General features: G+C 43.6%; 1 protein-coding gene across 1 annotated transcript in view; it reads left to right on the forward strand.

Moving 5' to 3' along the window:
- The first annotated feature begins 3,292 nt into the window (after nucleotides 1–3,292).
- LOC122864524 (semaphorin-6D-like) overlaps nucleotides 3,293–18,242 on the forward strand; it is a 111,909-nt gene continuing 96,959 nt past the window's right edge. Inside the window, 1 exon segment of the mRNA XM_044172056.1 lies at nucleotides 3,293–4,980. The gene's annotated coding sequence lies outside the window, so the exon portion shown is untranslated.

Genomic DNA, 18,242 nt, shown 5'->3' on the forward strand with positions numbered 1-18,242 from the left:
ATAACTTTACTTTTACTGATTACTGGGCCATCATGGAAACAAATAGGTCAGTTTCAGGTGAAACTAGCTATCAACAGATACTCAGGTAGACTCCTCCCTGAGGGCGGGGCCTAAGCAACACAGAGTAGCTTAAATTTCGGAGTTCTCAGACCATTTTCACAATTGAGAACGACTGAAACCTTTTCTACGATGGAGCACTCCTGGACGAATGAGGGACGACACCGTCAATAATAATCATTACGATAAAAATGTGCAATAAATGAATAAATCCCTTCAAGTTCTATCAGGAACACTTAAGACTATAAAGGTGGAATAAAACTTTATTTTCCGGAGATTCATAGACGACATCAGGTCGTTAGTAATGTTCGGTGGTTGTGGCTGATCGTCGACTGGAACCCCAAAGACAGCTGTTCAAACGTCCAGTCAGACGGACTCAAGCGTGAGTCCAGTCTGTTGATTGTTTCCAAAGCAGCATCCCAAGTTTCCTCTGGGATCGCTTCCCAGAATTCCTTCTTCCTCATGTGTTTATCCCAAACAAACCAGAAACGAAGCGATTACACAGCGAGACACGTGGAAAATGCTGCGTAGCGCTCCATTAATGTCAGAATACTGGTCTGTCTGGAGCTCTGCCGTCTGCTCCTCTTCCTCCGTCATCTTCTTCACCCCTTTTTCTTCTCATTCCTCCTCCCTCCATCTCATCCTCGCCTTTGTTTCTAATCAATGTTTTATTTTTAGTTTGTATTTTCTAATTTACCGCCTATCTCTCTCCATCAGAGTTAATTGTCTGTCTGATGTGTCTATTTATCTGAAATGAGGCAGCAAAAACCAGACGACAGGCCATCAACACACACACGAGCACGCACACACACACACGCACACACACACACACACACACACACACACACACACACACACACACACACACACACACAAACAGACGGACAAGCTGATGTTTAGATTGCAGTTAATAGCTGTTTCATAATGTTATGAATGCAGAGCCGTGTTGGATTTGTGTGTGTGTGTGTGTGTGTGTGTGTGTGTGTGTGTGTGTGTGTGCTTCAGCTCAGCTCCAGCTAACGCTAGCCCCCCCCTCCCCCCCGTATAATGCCTTATGAACACAACACTGAGTGTGTGAGAGCTGCTGATGACTCAGCAGGTTGAAATAAAATTAATCAAAAGTTCAAGTGGGAATCAGTGCTAATGCTAGCAGGCTAGGCTAGCTAGCTTCCACTTTCTAAATGGAATATAAACTTAGCACGGCGGCTCCTCCCAAACGTTGACTGTTGAAACAATAAAGGTGTTGAGTGAACGATTTTGTCAAGCGTTGCCATGGGAAACGGCCCTTCAGAGGCTTGGGGTTTAGATGCTGTTTCCACAAATATGTCTAAAAGTGTTTTATGTTTATTGTTTGTTCATGATTAAAAATCCATTTTTTAGGTTGACTTGAAAGAAAAAACGAAGCGTCCCCCAAATCAGAAAGTTCCCTTCACTAACGCTCTTTAACCTGAAGAACCTTTTGGACCAAACGGATGTAAAAAATTGCTTTGTACGTGTTTTCTTGAGCCTCTCTGGGCCCCAGGAACTACATTTGGGGTCTCTATGACTGTCTGGAGTCAAACTGGACTTTCAGGTACAAAAGGTGCAGCGTATTAAATCATAGTACAAGTATCTTAAGAGATTAACCATGACACTCGTTACGAGATGAGTCAGACAGTAAAACTGAGAAGATCATTATCTCTGACCTCTTTTCTGACCTAAACGTTTTTGATATGAGGTGAATTCTGTTGTTTGGTTGCTCCTTTGGTTCAAGTGAAGTCTTCGTTTGATCTTTGGCATTCGAGCTTCGCTGAAACACCGAAATAATAACTGCTTCCACATTTTGAAGACTTTATTATTCCCTTCTAATGTTCATTAACTGCAGCTAGAATCAGAAATGCAGAGTGGATTTTGTTGTTTTGAGGAAAATAAGCTGAACATCTGTGCAAAGGAAACGAGAGCATGAAATCCTCCTCAGCTGATGAACAAAGAGAGAGAGAGAGCTGTGGGAGTGGAGCTCGTTCTGTCACTGAGGTTTTTGTGTTGGCAGTGATGGAGCAGAAAATGGGAAAATGGCTGTAAAAGCTGACTGAGTCTGACTGCCAGCTCCTGTTCACCGTCAGTGGAGCGACGCCACCAGTCAGCTCATATTGACACTGAGACACTTTAGATGAAGTGTGTTCTTCAAATATAAAAGAGTCGGACAGGAACCAGCTGACCACAGTATCGATTCTTTATTTGGGTTTGTTCTTTTTCACTGAAATCAATCTGAAAACTTCCTTTCAGTCTGATATGTTGTTGTTTTTTTTTATAAAGCACTGGACTTGTTTTAAATATTAGCCCTGATGTTTTCACAGTGCAACAACCCCTACCACACAGGAGACCATGTCCAAAGTCAGTATATTTTCAAGAGCAAACAGGGTGCAGTAAAACCGTCAAACACTCTTAAAAGCTCAATAACATCCCACCTGTGTGCCAAAAACTTACAAAGGCACGTTTCCTGCACCCAAAGATAGAAACTTCTGAGAATAGAAACATCCGAGAGTACGGACTCTGGGAGGCCACCGAGTGTTGTTGCTGATTAATTTTCTGCCAATCGACTAATTGTTGCAGCTCTATTCTACTTACCAGAAGCCTACTGAGCGGAAAAATGGATCTTGGTAAATTGGAAAGCCGCCAGTCCTCCATCAAAAAGACAATGGATCAACTAACCTACGTCCTCCTGTACTCCGGAGACTCTTCAGCTGATCACATTGACACGGAGCGTTTGGATTGTACTGTGTGGTCGGCCCGAACACAGCACAGTGGTGGAGTTTGAAATATCAACAGCCCTATATATTTCAGTTTAGAGAGTTTTACAGAAGTTGCAGACAGACTGACTCTCCATTATTCATTCATCTTGTAGTTTTATTCACACACACACACACACACACACACACACTACAGCTGTAATGGCTGTTCGTCGTCGTGTTGGTTTCCCATCATGTCTGGGAGTCGGCTCTCTGTTTTGGATATTGAACCATGTACCGTGATGTAGTTCATTTTAACATTTACATTTTCAGCCTTTTTTAAACCTTTTTCTTGCAGTTGAAATAAGGCAAGCGAATAGAAATCTTTTTTGCACAAATTTTAGAGAAACTTGTACACACTCTTTGTCTTACAGACACAAACACACACACACACACACACACACACAGTCAGTCACGGCTGCTGTATCTGAGTGTTTCAGTGTTGTAGCTGTCAGAGAGACATTCAGCTCTGACAGCCTGCAGAAACACCAGCTGCATACATTTAAACATCTTATGTATGTGTGTGGGTGTGTTTGAATGTGTGTTTGTCTTAAAACACACACACACCTTTGCAGATCCATCCTCTATCTAAAACCTTCTGAACTCAAACTATTTCCAAATGTTGAGCTGCCAATCAAACCTGATAATGTGATGTTCTGTATAAATGTATTCTGACAGTTTGAGGCTGTAACTCAGTACCTCGGTGTATTCAGACGTAAACTCTGTTCGGTTGGGGTCTTTTGACCTGTTTCTTTATTAATAGCAGCAGTGGTTTGTGTAGGTTTGAGGCCGGCGGTGCAGCTGTTCAGGTGTTTAGAGCCTAAACTGCTTCCTGACAGTCCAATCTGTCCTGTAATGATCATCTCTGACCTCATTTTAAAAATGACTGCTGCTCATTGCACACCAAAAAACAAGATGAATTGATGACAACTGGAGAGACAACTTTTCTATTCTTAGATTCTTTCCACTAATGGGGCAAAAATGTAAAAAAAAAATCAAAAAAAAAATCCATAATTTACCCCCAAGGCAGCGTATTGGGGCCATTATTATTTTAATTATTATTGTTAATGATTTAAAATCTGCCCACTCATGTGATCTCTGTCTCTATGCAGACGATGGTGCATTGATAAGTTTAAAAAAAACAAAAATAGATAATATCTCGAGTGCTGGACAGAAATTTATTGCAACATGGCTCTCTGATGATAAACTTTTCCTTCATTTAAGGAAAACTGTTGCCGTCCTTTCTGGATCTCGAATTAGCCGGAGAAATATTCCGAATTTTTGGTCAAGTTGGGTCAGACAGTAATTGTCGTTATTTATCTAGGTTGTATTTTAGATTCTGCACTCATGAGAGGCCGTGGCATAGACAGCGCTTAACAAAATTTGTCGAAATCCTAAATTCTTGTCCAGTAGAGCACCCGTTGCTGGGCCTTTAGTTCAATGCTGTTTTGACACTGCTGCCACCTGCTGGTACAGTAGTTCTCCACAACACATCATATACTAGCTTTCGGCTGTGAAGAATAAAGGTGTTGGGGTTTTATCTAAATTAACTCCGCGTATGCACTTGGACCTGCACATTTTCAAAATTTCAATTGTCTCGGAATGATGTTCGTAGTTACTTAACCAACAGTTTTATCAGACACCTCCTCTAATATTATTCTTTTTTGATTTACCTCTTTTTATTCACCCCAAACATCCAATGTACCAAATGTACAGACGCTAGCTGTTTGCTATCTAGGAATGTATGCACCAAACGTTTCTGTGTGTGTTTGTTCAGCTCATCCTCTGACTGATGTCAGAACTCATCAGAAACTCAAGTTCTTTCTGTTACTTCCCTCCCGTCTCTTTCCTTTTTCCTCTTGTCTCTGTACGTGTACGAAGTAGATTAATGAAACCCCGGGATAAGTGCAGATTTTTTGCCCAGGTAGAAACATTTTCAGCTCGTGTGGATGCATCTCCGCCTCAATTCTGTGAATGTGGGTTCTATGTTGGTTTGTGTATCATTATTGTGCTGCCATTTAGGTCTGGACTGGGTGACAATTTTTCCATTTGTTTGGTCTCTTGACTTTAAATGTTTGAGCTGCACTGTGAACTAATATGACTCTCTCTCTTTTTCCATGTGTGCGTCCTCCCCGTGACTGTCCGTCCTCACCAGGTATGTTCAACAAAAACCTCTTTTCATCTCACTCTTTGCTTCATGTGGGCTCAAATCCCTGGCCCAGTTTCAACCTAGACAGCTAGATGGTTCTTGACCTGCAAATAACCAGTTCTTACTTGGACCCTTCATATTGTTTGTGCAGCATTTTCATTTTATGCTACAAGTAGGACACCTGTAATCACTCTCTGCTATAGTTACTGAAGGCATTTGGATTGTGGACCTAATTGGGCCAAAATGTAATGAACCATCTGTAAAGGTTAAGTTGTAGCTTTGGTCTGGTCCAGTTCGGGCTCATCTAAAGACTGATTAAAGATGGGCTGAGTTGTGTTTCTGGAAGTCAGATTTACTTGGCTTTTTTGCTGTCATTTCACAGCAACATCTTACTTGTCTGATTGTTGTACAGTGAAAAAAGGGAAATTGTCTTCATACTTACTTTCTCTGGTTTTAACCTTAACGCATATTGTTTCTGATCTGAGTGTTTATTTACTTAAATGTTCGTCGATGACTTTGGAAAACATTGAAAAACACAATTATGGGACTATTATCGCATGAATGTGTGTGTGCATGTGCAGCTGCAGTGTTTGGCCTGATTAAACTGTCTCAACATTTCTATGAAAAATCTACTTTTGGATGCAAATTAAAAACTTCTAAAAAAGTCTTTTCCCGTGCTCCTTTAAATGTAAAGTATGCAGCTGTGAGGCTGCCAGCACCGCTTAACTTCACTTCACTGAGTTTTAACAGCTAATCTGCCAGATGGTGAGTTGTACCGGAGCCGAGATGGAGAAATTCCCAGGTTAACTTGTCTGAACACGACCCAAAACCAGGGAGCCAGCAGACAGCACACACAGGTGGGAGGCTTTACTGTGTCCTCGCCTCAGACGCCTCTGGGACAAAGAAGCCAAAAAACTCAGTTTTCTTGTTAAACAGCAATAAATGATCAACTGTTCCACCAAACTGTCTCCTCTGCCGTGAGTTAAAGTCTCAGGTATCTCTGCTGTTCAGGGGTTTTTCACCATCTTTAAATGCCTTTGCCAGCCGGTAGATTTGATTCTTTAAAAAGAATGATTGGTTCTGACAGGACTTGATTTTTCTCTTAAACCTAAAATACATCAGTCGGCTTCATCTGCTCTCTTGACACCGTCCAGAGAGAAATACTCTGATATTGGTCTGCAGAATTAAAATGAAGATTTTGGATTTCATCAAAAGAGCTGTTTAGTGTTCAGTCACATTGATCTGCTGTGTATCAATTTGCATTTGTAATTTTGTCGTGCACGGAGCTGAAGTCTGTAGAGGGTAAACTTTTTGGAAATTCATTTTCTGTTTAGCCATGAGATTCAGGCAGCAGCTAAAAGTTAACAAACCAAGATGGACGGCACATTTATTGGAAACATTTCTGTCTGTTCTCCAGAGTCCGATGTTTCAGATGGATATCCGTCTGCATACTTTACAGAGATCGCTTCGGCACGTTTAATGTCTAGCTGAGCTAGACTGGAACAGGGTTGGTTCTGATAGTCCAAGGCTTCCTAACCTTTTTTGGCACAGGACCCCAATTTTAGGCCCGAAAATGTTCATGACCCCAGCTATTTCAAGTTTCTTTACTAGTGGATACTTTTCTAATGACAGACACTGATTTTAATGAATCGTTACGAAAGAACATTTCAGTTTACACTTAGTACTGTGCTAAAGACACTGATGTTCATTTGAACTCACCATGTATAATGAGATGGTTGTGCAGGCCCATCGTGCTGCAGTCCGGGGGTGTAGTTGAAAGCCTGGACCTGTATTTTGACTTAATGCAAACAAGACTAAATCCAGCTTCGCACAAGGAAGTGCTTTTGAAGGGAACCATAAGTTTTAAAGTGCGCAGTATCATCTCTGGGTAAACCCATCCCAAACCAAGCCTCGTCCACCGAAACTCACCGATGCAATTCTTGTAGTGTGTGATCACATGTTCAATCAGCTGTTTGGCAGATCCAGAGATCACATCACAGATGAAAAGGCCAGTCACCTGTAGCCCAGGGTAAAAATCCATCTATCCAAAAATAATCCAATCCAGTTTCCAGTCCAGGTTTTCAATTTCCTCCCTTCCAACCCTCTGTATTTAATGTAGTGCCATTCTATGTAGTTGCCAGTCCATGTTTTCCACCCTTTCTTTCCCTTGCCATAAGACACACCCCCTTTGTTTCAATTAGCCAATCACAGCCCTCTGCCTCAGTATAAAAGCTGTCCTGACTTCTCTCAGCTGAGTTGTGTGGGAGAGAAGCCAGAGGTCAGTACCTCCAGGTCAGTACCTCCATTCAAGCAAATATTGGTTTTCATTTATTCTCTGTTAAGCATCTAAACATTTCTGTAGAAACCAGAATCATCCGGTGATTGGGCGTTGTCGTGTGTGCTGGGCAAAACGTTTCTTACTGAACTGGTGAGTTTGAACTTTTACTGTTAGCATTAGCAACATGCTAGCTTAGGCTACATGCTAACATGTGCTCATGATTGATGCTACTTCCAGTTGATTTCAAAAATGTATTTTATATGTTGGAGACAATATGCTAACTAGCATGCTAATGTTAGCATGCTACATGCTAACATGTGCTCCCATGGGTTTCTTTTGTTTTTTATGTGACTTTGTAATGTTACAACTAAGCTAATGTTAGCTTAATGTTAGCCCACAGATATCAGTATACACCCATTTAAGTGGCCTTTTGTGTTTGTATACAGGCCAGGTGCCCATTCAGGGTATATTCGATGGCGAGCTAGGTTCTGGAGCACACAACGTTCCTGTTATCCATCCAACACTCTTCGGTCTGGTAGGAGGCTGTACAGCCTGTCCTTTTACTCTCCCATCTCCTCGAGCTACGCAACCGCTGCAATATTCAACCCCCCGGACAATCACGCTAACGGACATTTCAAATCACTCAATAACAAATATATGGACTCAAACGCGGTGCGCAGCCTCGGTGTTCATCCTTAGTTGGGAGAATAGACATTGAATTTTGTTGTTTCCTTCCTGCCTCAATGAACAATATCTTGGACATTTAATTTAAAATTGATTGAAGTTGATTTTTGCTTTATTTCTGCTGCAGTGGTTTTTGTACAATACACTTTTCCTTAATTCAACTATTCTGTCAATTGTTATCAATTACTGACCCCTGCCCTCCAGCAGCCGTTCCTAGTCTGATCAATTAGCCTACAGCATTCATCCTCAGTTATTACAAATCTATTACACAGTACTAACAAACACTTGTTACACACCCATTTACACTTTCTGCTAACTTGTTATCATACCGCACATTACAGGAAGGTTTGCTACATATAAAACTGTCCAGAATGCCAGGTCGCCTGATGAAGGTTCATGTGATTCAAAGGCCACAACTGAAGTAATTTATTCCTAATTTAAAGGAGCTGTATGCGACATTCACTGCCACTAAATGTCACACTAGAGCACCAGCATCTCAGACAAAAGCAAATGGGTGCTATGGCACACCAGACTCCATTGAGATTTTACCTTGCAGATCATTGTACACACACTTCATTCAAACTGGACAGAAACAAAATAAAACTCGCCAAAGCCATATTTGTTAGTCTTTCCACTGTTCCAACAATCACCAGCTCTGGTTTGGTTGAAATAAATCCTTAATTCACCGAGTTAGATGAGAAAAGAAACAGCAGTTATATCGCTACCAAAACAAAGACCCGAGAAGGTCGGATGACAACACTCATGGAGGGGGTGTGACGTCATCCTCTGCTCAGGACGCCATTACTCCACTATATCTATACACAGCAAATAGTTGTTTGCTGCTATATTAATGTTCAGAATCTCTATACAGAACCTTTAAATCAAATGAACTTAGAAGCAGGGGAAACTGCTAGCCTAGCTAACATGTAAACAAGGTGCTTTGGAGTTGGTGGAAAGCGGGTTTGGTTACTGAGGTGGTGATGGTCGATGGTGGTGATCTCACCGTATGAGCTACTGTGTGCCAGCGTTGATGTTTTGTACTGGATAGGTTTGGACACCTGTTCTTCATCAGATGCAGTTTGGAGGTGTGAGGCACTGGAAAAATGTTGCTGATAGAGACACAGTTGACACAGCATCCCTGTTCACTTCACTGGTTCTCAGTGTGGTATCTGGTACCTTACCTGAACCTGATGGGGGCCACTTTGTTGCATAAAATAAAACTCGGGGTTTGGTTGTTTTGAAATCATCTTTTATCAAGACACATTCTTTCTCTCTCTGACAGAGTTAATCATCTGTGTCCAGATGTCATGTGCTGGACGTAGATATGCAGTGCCCGTTGGGAAGGGAGAGATAGCCTAGCCTGGCGAGCTAACTGTCAGTAAAGCAAAAATATAGCTTCAGGTCTTGGGTCCTGTTTGTGGTCTCAAATTTGGCAGTGCCAGTAGAGTTCGGGGTCGGGGCTCAGTTTTAGGCCCCTGCAGAGCTTCACAGTGTGGGTATTTGTTAGTAAAATGCCAACAAATAGTCAAGTCAATTTTATTTCGAAGCTGTGCAGCATATGACACCCTGTGTCCTCAGACCCTATTAAGTACATGTCTATTTGTTTGTACCACTCCGTGACTCAAGCAGTTTCAGCTTTCTGTGTTTAGAAATCTTTCTAGTGTTTGAACGGAGTGCAGTTGGTTATAAAAAACCAATAATTAGAAATAGATCAGGTTTTATAACTGACACTGATCAATTAAAACAGCCTTAACAGCCCCTGATCTGAAGCCTGCGGCTCTCTCTGTGAGACACGTATGAAGGTGAGGAGGTGTGTGCTGAATGTTCCTCCTGATCTCCACGGGGCCTCCAGCGAACCTCTAATCCCAGAGAGGGGAGACCGAGAGCGGATTAGCCGACGGGAGAGAGCCCCTGTGTGTGTGTCCTGCTGTGTCGTCAGATCTCTGTAAATCAGATTTCCTGCAGGTTTAGACTGAGTGTCGCCGTCTCATCTGTGTCTCATCCCTTCATCCTTTATCCTTTCCTTCCCCCCTCTGTCTTTCCTTACTTCCTTTCCTCCCCCCTTCCTCCTCTACTAGTGCTTCCTTCATATTTTCTTATTACTTTTTTCTGCCCAGCCATTTCACCTTCATCATTGGTTTCTCCCTTCTTCTTTCTTCGATCCCTTCCTCCCAGATTCTTTCCTTCTATCTTTTGGTTGCCACGGCAGCCACGGTATCCCAGCATGCTCAGCGGGGGGGATCAGACTGTTCAGTGGACGAGCGCCTGCTCATACTGCTGGCAGTGAAGCAGAGCGTGTTGCTGCAGAGCAGAGGGGACTGATACAGGGACTGCAGTGGAGAGATGAAGTGATGGAGGTGGAGGCAGACAGACATCCGCCTGCAGAGCTCTGATATGGAGGATCAGATAGAAGCAGGCAGGTCAGGACTCAGAGGAGCACAGTTTACCTGGTGCTGGGTGTTGTTGGTTTTTTGGAGAGGTGAAGTGGGTGCTGGGTTTCAGACGCTCCTGCGCTCTGACAGGAAGCATGACTGAACAAGATATCAAAAATGTGCACAAAAGAAAACTTACAGTGTAGGTTCAGATGGGAACTTCAAGTCAAGATCTCTGCAGGTCCAGACTTAAGATCCAATTTTCAAAAAGTTATCAAGGCCAAAGCCATTGTATCCCCCGTGGTGACAGCCGCGAGGTAAACATCAGAATTATACTGTTACAAAGCAATCTGCCGGGAATGTGTGCTGCATGTATGTGATTGGCCAGTGCACAGCGTTGCCAGATTTCTGAAATTCTGATTGCTGGAGCCCTCAGTGGGGTTATCTTTTGAAATCAATTTTTTGAAAGATAATGGCAAGTTCTGTCAAATTCTTTGTTTTACAGTTTGTGCCTGTGCAGCTACGGTGTGGTTAAGGTAAAAAAAAAAACAAAAAGTGACCATTAATAGCATGTGATCTGACATGCTACGTGTCCGTCCACCACCTCCACACTCTTTATAAAGACACTAAATATTAGTTAACAGTGACACAGCAGACAAATAAAGATGTATTTCAGCTGAAACGCTGGCTTCTGAAAGCACTGCTTGATTGGATTGGTCCTGCTCAGTATGTGACACTGTGAGCTGCTGTTGAAGTCGTCTCGCCTGTTTCTGCATTAAGAACTGCAGCAGCTCTGCAGCCTGCAGGTGAGACACGTCAACACACTGCCAGATAACACACAGTGTGTGTGTGTGTGTGTGTGTGTGTGTGCTTGGCAGTTTATTATTCCTGCTCCGTGCCTACCTGCCTGCCCATGTGTGGCCTTTTATTGTGTTTGTGCGTTTGTGAGTGTGTGGGCGTGTGCAGACAGATATCAGCACACACACAGTCAGAAGCTCTTGTGTGTTGAGTATTTAAGAGCTGGCGGTGTGCCTGACGTTATTGGAAGGACAAATTAATGGAGCTCAGATCTGATGTGTTCTCGGCTCTTCGCTCGGCTGCTCTGGACTGCAGTCAATTTGACCGGGAGGGGGGGTGTGTGAGGTATACAGTCAATTTGTGCAGATTAAGGATGCTGCTTCAGAGTCGTTGCTGCTATAAAAGCAGGTACAGACTGTGTTCAGTGTGTTCATGATGCTGTAACGTGATCGCTGCTCTCTTTTTCACTGTAACGTAAATTTGTGCCACATAGAATGAATCTACATCGTCCCATTGACTTTACATGCGATACTTCTGCTGAAAATAAGTGGACAAAATGTCAGCTATTGCAGGTTTAAGGTACAGCTGATGCTACGACATCACTTCCTGCATGTGTTTACATGATTTTATCGTGAAGGCGGTGGTAGGCCTTTAAACCAGAAGTGTTGACACAGACATTCGTGGTTAGCTAACATTACCAAAGATCAAATCAAACAGCTTTTCTAAAACTAGACTAAAATGTTTTACTGCACGTTGAACAAAGCGTGATGACGGAGAGGACAGTTAGAAACAGAGAGCTGATTTTACTTCTTACTGAAAATGAACTTTTGGCTGAACTGTAGTTAAAAAATCAATGCAAATATGTTGGTTTTATGAGAAAAGATGAATTCATGCAGAGGGAAGTTATAGTCACAGATTTCTTTTTAGGAATGTTTGCAGCCTTTAATGCAGTTATATTCTAGAGTCAGACATGAAACTGAGAGGCAACAATGGTCCCTCGTGGTGCATGTCTTAACCGCTGGTCCACTGAGGCGCTGCAGGTTTACAGATTATACATTTGGTGAGAAAGAGCACTGGTATCAGATCAGTACTCAGATCAGTATCGGGGGAGAAAGTCGGATCAGTGCGTCTGTATACAGTTGACCAAACAAACAGACTCAGTTTCCCATTGATGCCGATGGGCATAATAATATTTGCTAATCAGCCTGAGGGGCAAAGCCCGATCTTGGCCTGCACGTTGTGGATGTTGGTTGGAAAAACTCACTCTGATTTCGCTTGATTTACTTTTCCTGTCGCTGCTGTGAAGAAGGAGAACTAGATGAGCTCATTTCAGTGAAGACGGTTTTGAGATAATGTCAGTGTCACCGAGCCCCTAAAAGGACGTGAACAGAAACGATGTGGTGCGCTCCGCGAATCCAGATCTGTTTGCCCCCCCTTTGTGTGCACCAGGAACTTGCTTCTGTCCCCACAGGGGTTCTGTCCAATCTCACCACGATCCCTGAAAAACAGATGCACCTCTTAAATGAGCCTGTTTGGAACAGGAAATAGAAAATCTTCATAAACTCGAGGTTGAAATATACGGAAACGTTGTTACTTTAAGGAATAATCTGACAATCTGAAGTTTATTTGGCTTGTTTTGTTTGTTTATATACCATTATAGTTAGCTGAGTTAGCATTCACATCCAAATTTAATAATAATAATAATATATATATATGTTTGGTGACGAAATCTCCTTTAAAAATAAGAAGTGTCTGTTTGTTTGTATGACTGTCTACACTTCTTTGACACAAACATGGAGCAGCTTCTCTGAGACGATTAGATGGGGCGATGAATCGTTTAGCCTCGTGATGAATGAGCCTCTTGTGAATGAAATAAATTGGTCTGAAAGCAGAAGACGCTTTCTAATCACTGACTGCAGCTCTGTGTCGTCTCAGGTTTTATTTGAATGAAAAGATGCCTGTGGAGCAACATTCAGGGAAGCTTTTGAAAACACAATAAATCTTCTCAAAATGAGCAAAAAGTCATTTTCTCCAAACAGCTGAGTGAGTCATGCTGTGGTCAACACACACACACACACACACACACACACACACACACACAGTGACATTCAGTGTGTTGTCATCAGCCGATCTGTCTTTGTTAGTGCTGTTGTTCCCGAGCCGGAGGATCGGCTTGTTAGTCTGAGAGATGTCGCCCAGCAGGAAATGTCACGCTGTAAGTGTGTGTGTGTGTGTGTTCTGCTGCGCCTCAAACACACTGCCAGAAAAAAATGTAATTAATAAATAATAAATGTCGACAAGCGTGTAGAGTCAGGTAAAACAGGAGGATGTAGTGTGTGTGTGTGTTGTTTCCACATCCTGTTGGCCAGTTACAGTTTTTGCTGACACCTGATTATTTCAGCCTTCTGCCTTTTTACCTGCTGTAAGAACGAGGTCCGTCCTCCGAACAGGTGTGTCTGTGTCTGTGTGCTGTATTAAAAGTAAAGAATTAGTGTTTGTGATTAATAGATGGGGGGGGGCTTCCTTGTGCCTGTGTTTCAGAAGGTAGCCTATGTTTTGCCCCTTGGTCTGATATTTAGGGCATTTACTAAACTCTGACATAATGTATAATTATTACATGATATTGTTAAATAAACAGTTGCACAGAGATTTGTTGTGAGGACAGCAGAACGTTTGAGCGAAGGGCACCTTTGGTCCAAGTGGCGTTCGTTTCCTCTGTCACGCTGCTGCCAGATTGGCAGTGAATCGCCGTTAAACAGGACCAAAAGAGTTTGGTGGAGGGAATGTGAGGTAGTTCACTTTTTCTAAAGACAATTACATTTATTGCTCGTGGCATGTTTCCAGCTTCTTTTTAGTGTTTACATACTTGCCGGGTGAATGATTTAGGACCGGATAATTCAGACCAGCAGCTTCCTGCTCACAGATTAAAACTCTCAGGTGTTTTTTTTTTCTCCTGTCGACAGAAGCAGCAGAGAGACGAGTCTCCAGGCTGTGAAACATCTGACGGAGCAGCTTTTTAGCTTTTCTGCAGCTTTGCTTCGGTGTATTTCAGATTCAGTCGGCCTGTCTGGGAGCTGCAGGACGGCTGACGGGGGAAAATTGGCCACTTCAGCGCTGTGAAAATCACCGGGACCTGCTGTCAGGCCGTTATTTAAGATGATAGGATACAACCAGGCTCGGTTTAGCCCGGCGGTGTGCAGCCTCGGCTGGGCAGTGATGTGAGAAGGAATACCTGAGCTGATCCGCACGCTGCTGTCACAAATGTTTACTGCAGCTGGACAAAACCACTAGTTTTACCTTCAAATTCTCAGCTCTTATATGATGCCCCTAACAGTTCTTTATCAAGTGGGATATTTAGCCTTTTCCCTGTTGTTGTTGTTCTGTGTGAGTGTCTGCCGTGACTTCATGTTAAAGGTAAAAGACTGTGTAGAAGTTTGGTCCCGACTGAAGCGTCTCAGCAGCTGCTGGACGGACGTGATGAGACGTGCTTCATCGTTCGTGCTCCCCTCAGGATGAACTGTAATCACTCTGCTGATCCTCAGCCTCAGCCGTACTTTAGTTTAGTGCTAATTAGCAAATATTAGCATGCTAACACGCTAAATTAACATTATACCTGCTACCTCCTTGTTTTGGAAAGTGAAGAGATTTTGTCCGGTTCTTTGTTCAGACGTGACAGACTGTACGGAGAGAGCTGAGGGCACGCACGACCAGCAGGAGAATTAAAACGTTTGTTGATGGGAGACATTTTATTAATATGCACCATCAAACTACTCCTAAATGCTTTTTGTTCTGGCATTCTTTGTTAAATGATCTGTGTCCGCCCTGTGGAAAAGACGTCAGTGCAGACAAACACTCTAACGCTAACTCAGATTAGTGACTTCTTAATCTTTCCTCCACAGAGACAGAGAGAGAGAGAGAGAGAGACAGGGGAGAGAGAGAGAGAGAGAGGGGGAGAAAGAGAGGAGAGAGAGAGAGGGGAGAAAGACAGGGAGAGAGAGAGAGAGAGGGAGAGAGAGAGAGAGAGAGGGGGAGAAAGACAGGAGAGAGAGAGAGGGGGAGAGAGAGAGAGAGAGGGGGAGAAAGACAGGAGAGAGAGAGAGAGAGAGAGGGAGACAGGAGGAGAGGGGGAGAGAGAGACCCCCCCCCCGTCAGCTCGTTGACCTGTCCGTCTGTCCCTCTCTCACACATGGACGTTAAAAATAACTCCCCGACTTGTAGCTGAGGCCCCCATTGGTCGTCTTCGAACTTCCTGGAGAGATGTAATTGGCTGGGGAGGAGACACATCTCCATGGAAACCAGCATCCGAGGAGCTGGATGTGTGTGTGTGTGTGTGTGTGTGTGTCTCATTAGTTTTTAATTAACAGAGTAATTAAACCATCAGAGTCTTTAGTTAATTTCTGTATTTTGTTGTGCTGTTGTTGATGACGAGGCGCTGCGAGGACAGAAAAAAATAAATGAAAGATTTTTAAAGAAGTTATATTTGGAGGAAAATAAGTCTTAATGTTTCAGGAAGAAAGTCAGGATTTCACAAGGAAACAAAGTTGTGGTTTTTTTAAGTTAAAAAGTAATAACTCATCCCTTCTTTACCCTGCACACACACACACACACACACACACACACACACACACACACACGAAGTGCACAATCACACACTCGATCATCCGCACGGCCGCAGGACTGTATCACAATATGACAGAAGGCTGCAGCAACAGATCAAACACACGTTTGTGTGCATAGACACACACTGTCTACATACTGCCAGTTCTGTGCTCTTATAAAATGCACACACACACACACACACACACACACACACACACACAGATAATCTGATGTGGATGATTCGGTGTAATCCTGTCATCTCCAATCCTCTGTTTCCTAACAGTAAAGTCCAGCGTCCCCTAGAGGCACAATATGACTTCTTCTGTTGTCAGGTGACGGCGCTCCTTCTTCTTCTGTGGTGGTGGTGTTGTCACAGCAGAAACTCCTTGTTGAGCTATAGCCAGAGCTCCACGACCCCCCAGTCTGGGGTTTATTAAGAAAATGTTAAAGCGTAATTTAACACCGAGCTTCTGTTTGTCTGTTGCACCTGTAAACACGCCCAGCGGTGATGTCAGCATGCAGTGAACATACCTGAGTTCACTGTGACATCACTGCAGCCAGGTGAGAGCTTCAACCGCTGGATGCCAGAGGGCTTCGGCTGGTGTTTCCAGTATTGATTCATCTGCTAGTTTTAATTAATTAATCAATTAATCATTTGGTTTATTCAGTGTCAGAAAATAGTGAAAGGTCCAAGGTCACACATCGAATAGCAACAGTCCAAAAGTCAGTTTATCACATTAGATGAAGAAAAGCAGCAAATTCTCACAAATGAATTTTGGGAAATTTTTGCTTAAAAAGGTGACTTTAATTAATCAATCTCTATTAATCAGTTATCAAAACAGTCTGCGGATGAGCTAATCGATTAATCGACTAATCGTTTCAGCTCTTGTGTAAATTTCCTGCACAGTCGGATGAAATAACAGACAAAAAATGCTTGCCAAAGCAATCCCCACTCAACGTCTGCTTACTAGCTTTTTCCAGAGCTTTCAGCTGTATCGCAGCTGTCGTGGATTTAGTCCAGAAGATGACGATGAATATCGACTCTCTTAGAGCTAGTGATTTAATGACAACAGTAACTGAGCTCGCAAACCCTTCTGGGTCTAAACATTTAGTTGTTTTATTATTACTGTTGTTGTTGTTTTTAAGGAAGTCTTGATGTCTTGCCGTGCTGACCGGTCGTGTTCGGGTCGCGCCGCTCCCTCTGTGACTGATCAGACCGTCAGCTGACGAGGGAAGAACGAGCGACAGATGGAGGAGCCGCTCGGCTGCTACAGTTCAGTCCTGCTGGAAACAGATCAACTCAGAGGCTTAAACAGAGATTTAAAACCCGCTGCAGGCCGAGCTGTTAACAGTTAGTCACTGTTAATATTTACCACTGAGACGTGTCAGTGGGATGAAACCGTCTGTACAGCTGCGAGCTCGCTGGGAAAACTTGTTGTCTTGCTGTTTTAAACAAACGTGATTCTGTTCCCACAAGTTTCTGCTGCTAGGAAATCATCAAGATCTGCTTCGTTTTCCAGAGCTTTCAGAGCCAGGTACAACGCGTTGCCCAATCAGAGCCTCGAACCCGCCCGGTCCTCATAAAAGTGGACCAATTTTTAAATCCTCCCAGCATGCATCGCTCTGCCTTTGTGTTTTCCCCTCCTGACCCTCTGCCAGTCACCCAGAGGGGATGAAGTGTTGGAGGACGAGAGTTCAAATCAGGTCCCAGCTCCTTTAACCCCTCCACCAATCAGACCCTCAGAGACCCTCATCTCAGAGCCTGTTGGCCAATCACATGGCCGGCTGGGTGCCCGTTTGACCTCGAACCCTCGGCCCCGTGCTACAGGGAGGAGAGGCGGCCTAGTTTGTCCGGGCTGCTCTGAACGGTGTTGGCAACAAACAGGGTGTGTTTTTGAGTCAGCTTGGCCTTTGACCTCCAGGCTGTAGGGGAAAGCGCCAATTAAGCGGATGTTGTTTGTTGTTGGCAACACTTTTCTCCGTCTGTGACCTCTCCGACCTCCGGCACTCAGGAACTCTCTTTTGGAGTCTGTTTTTAAAAAAAAATACAAACTTTTTCCTCCGTTTCTCTCTCTGATTTTCTCACCGCTGAGCTCTGCTGTAAACAAACTGCACAGCACAGAATTTCAAATGCATCCTGGTCTAATGGAGGTTCGTTACCAACGTCAGTAGCATAAGTGCTGAACAGCAACAATACAGGACGCAGACAGCTGGGTTGGGGGTCAAGAGTCGTGGTGTGTTATGCTAGTAGCGGCTAATGTAGCCTGTAGCTGCAGAGGTCTGGTGAGCTCGCTGCTTTCTGACTCCACACCACCCGATTTTCAGTCTTCAGCCCCGACCGACGTGGACTCGAGTGACTTCACTTGACATTTGACAGCCTCTGATCCAACGTGCAACAAAAACTCCACAGACCTGCCCGAGACCTTCGAGACCTCCTGAAGGATCATTTGACCGTTTGAGGTTCTTGTATGACCGGATGTGAAAAGTCCTGGCGGACGGAAAAATCTGAATAACTGATTGGTCGGGGGCGAAGTGAG

The sequence above is a fragment of the Siniperca chuatsi genome, linkage group LG17, assembly GCF_020085105.1.
Source record: "Siniperca chuatsi isolate FFG_IHB_CAS linkage group LG17, ASM2008510v1, whole genome shotgun sequence".
Taxonomy (NCBI): domain Eukaryota; kingdom Metazoa; phylum Chordata; class Actinopteri; order Centrarchiformes; family Sinipercidae; genus Siniperca; species Siniperca chuatsi.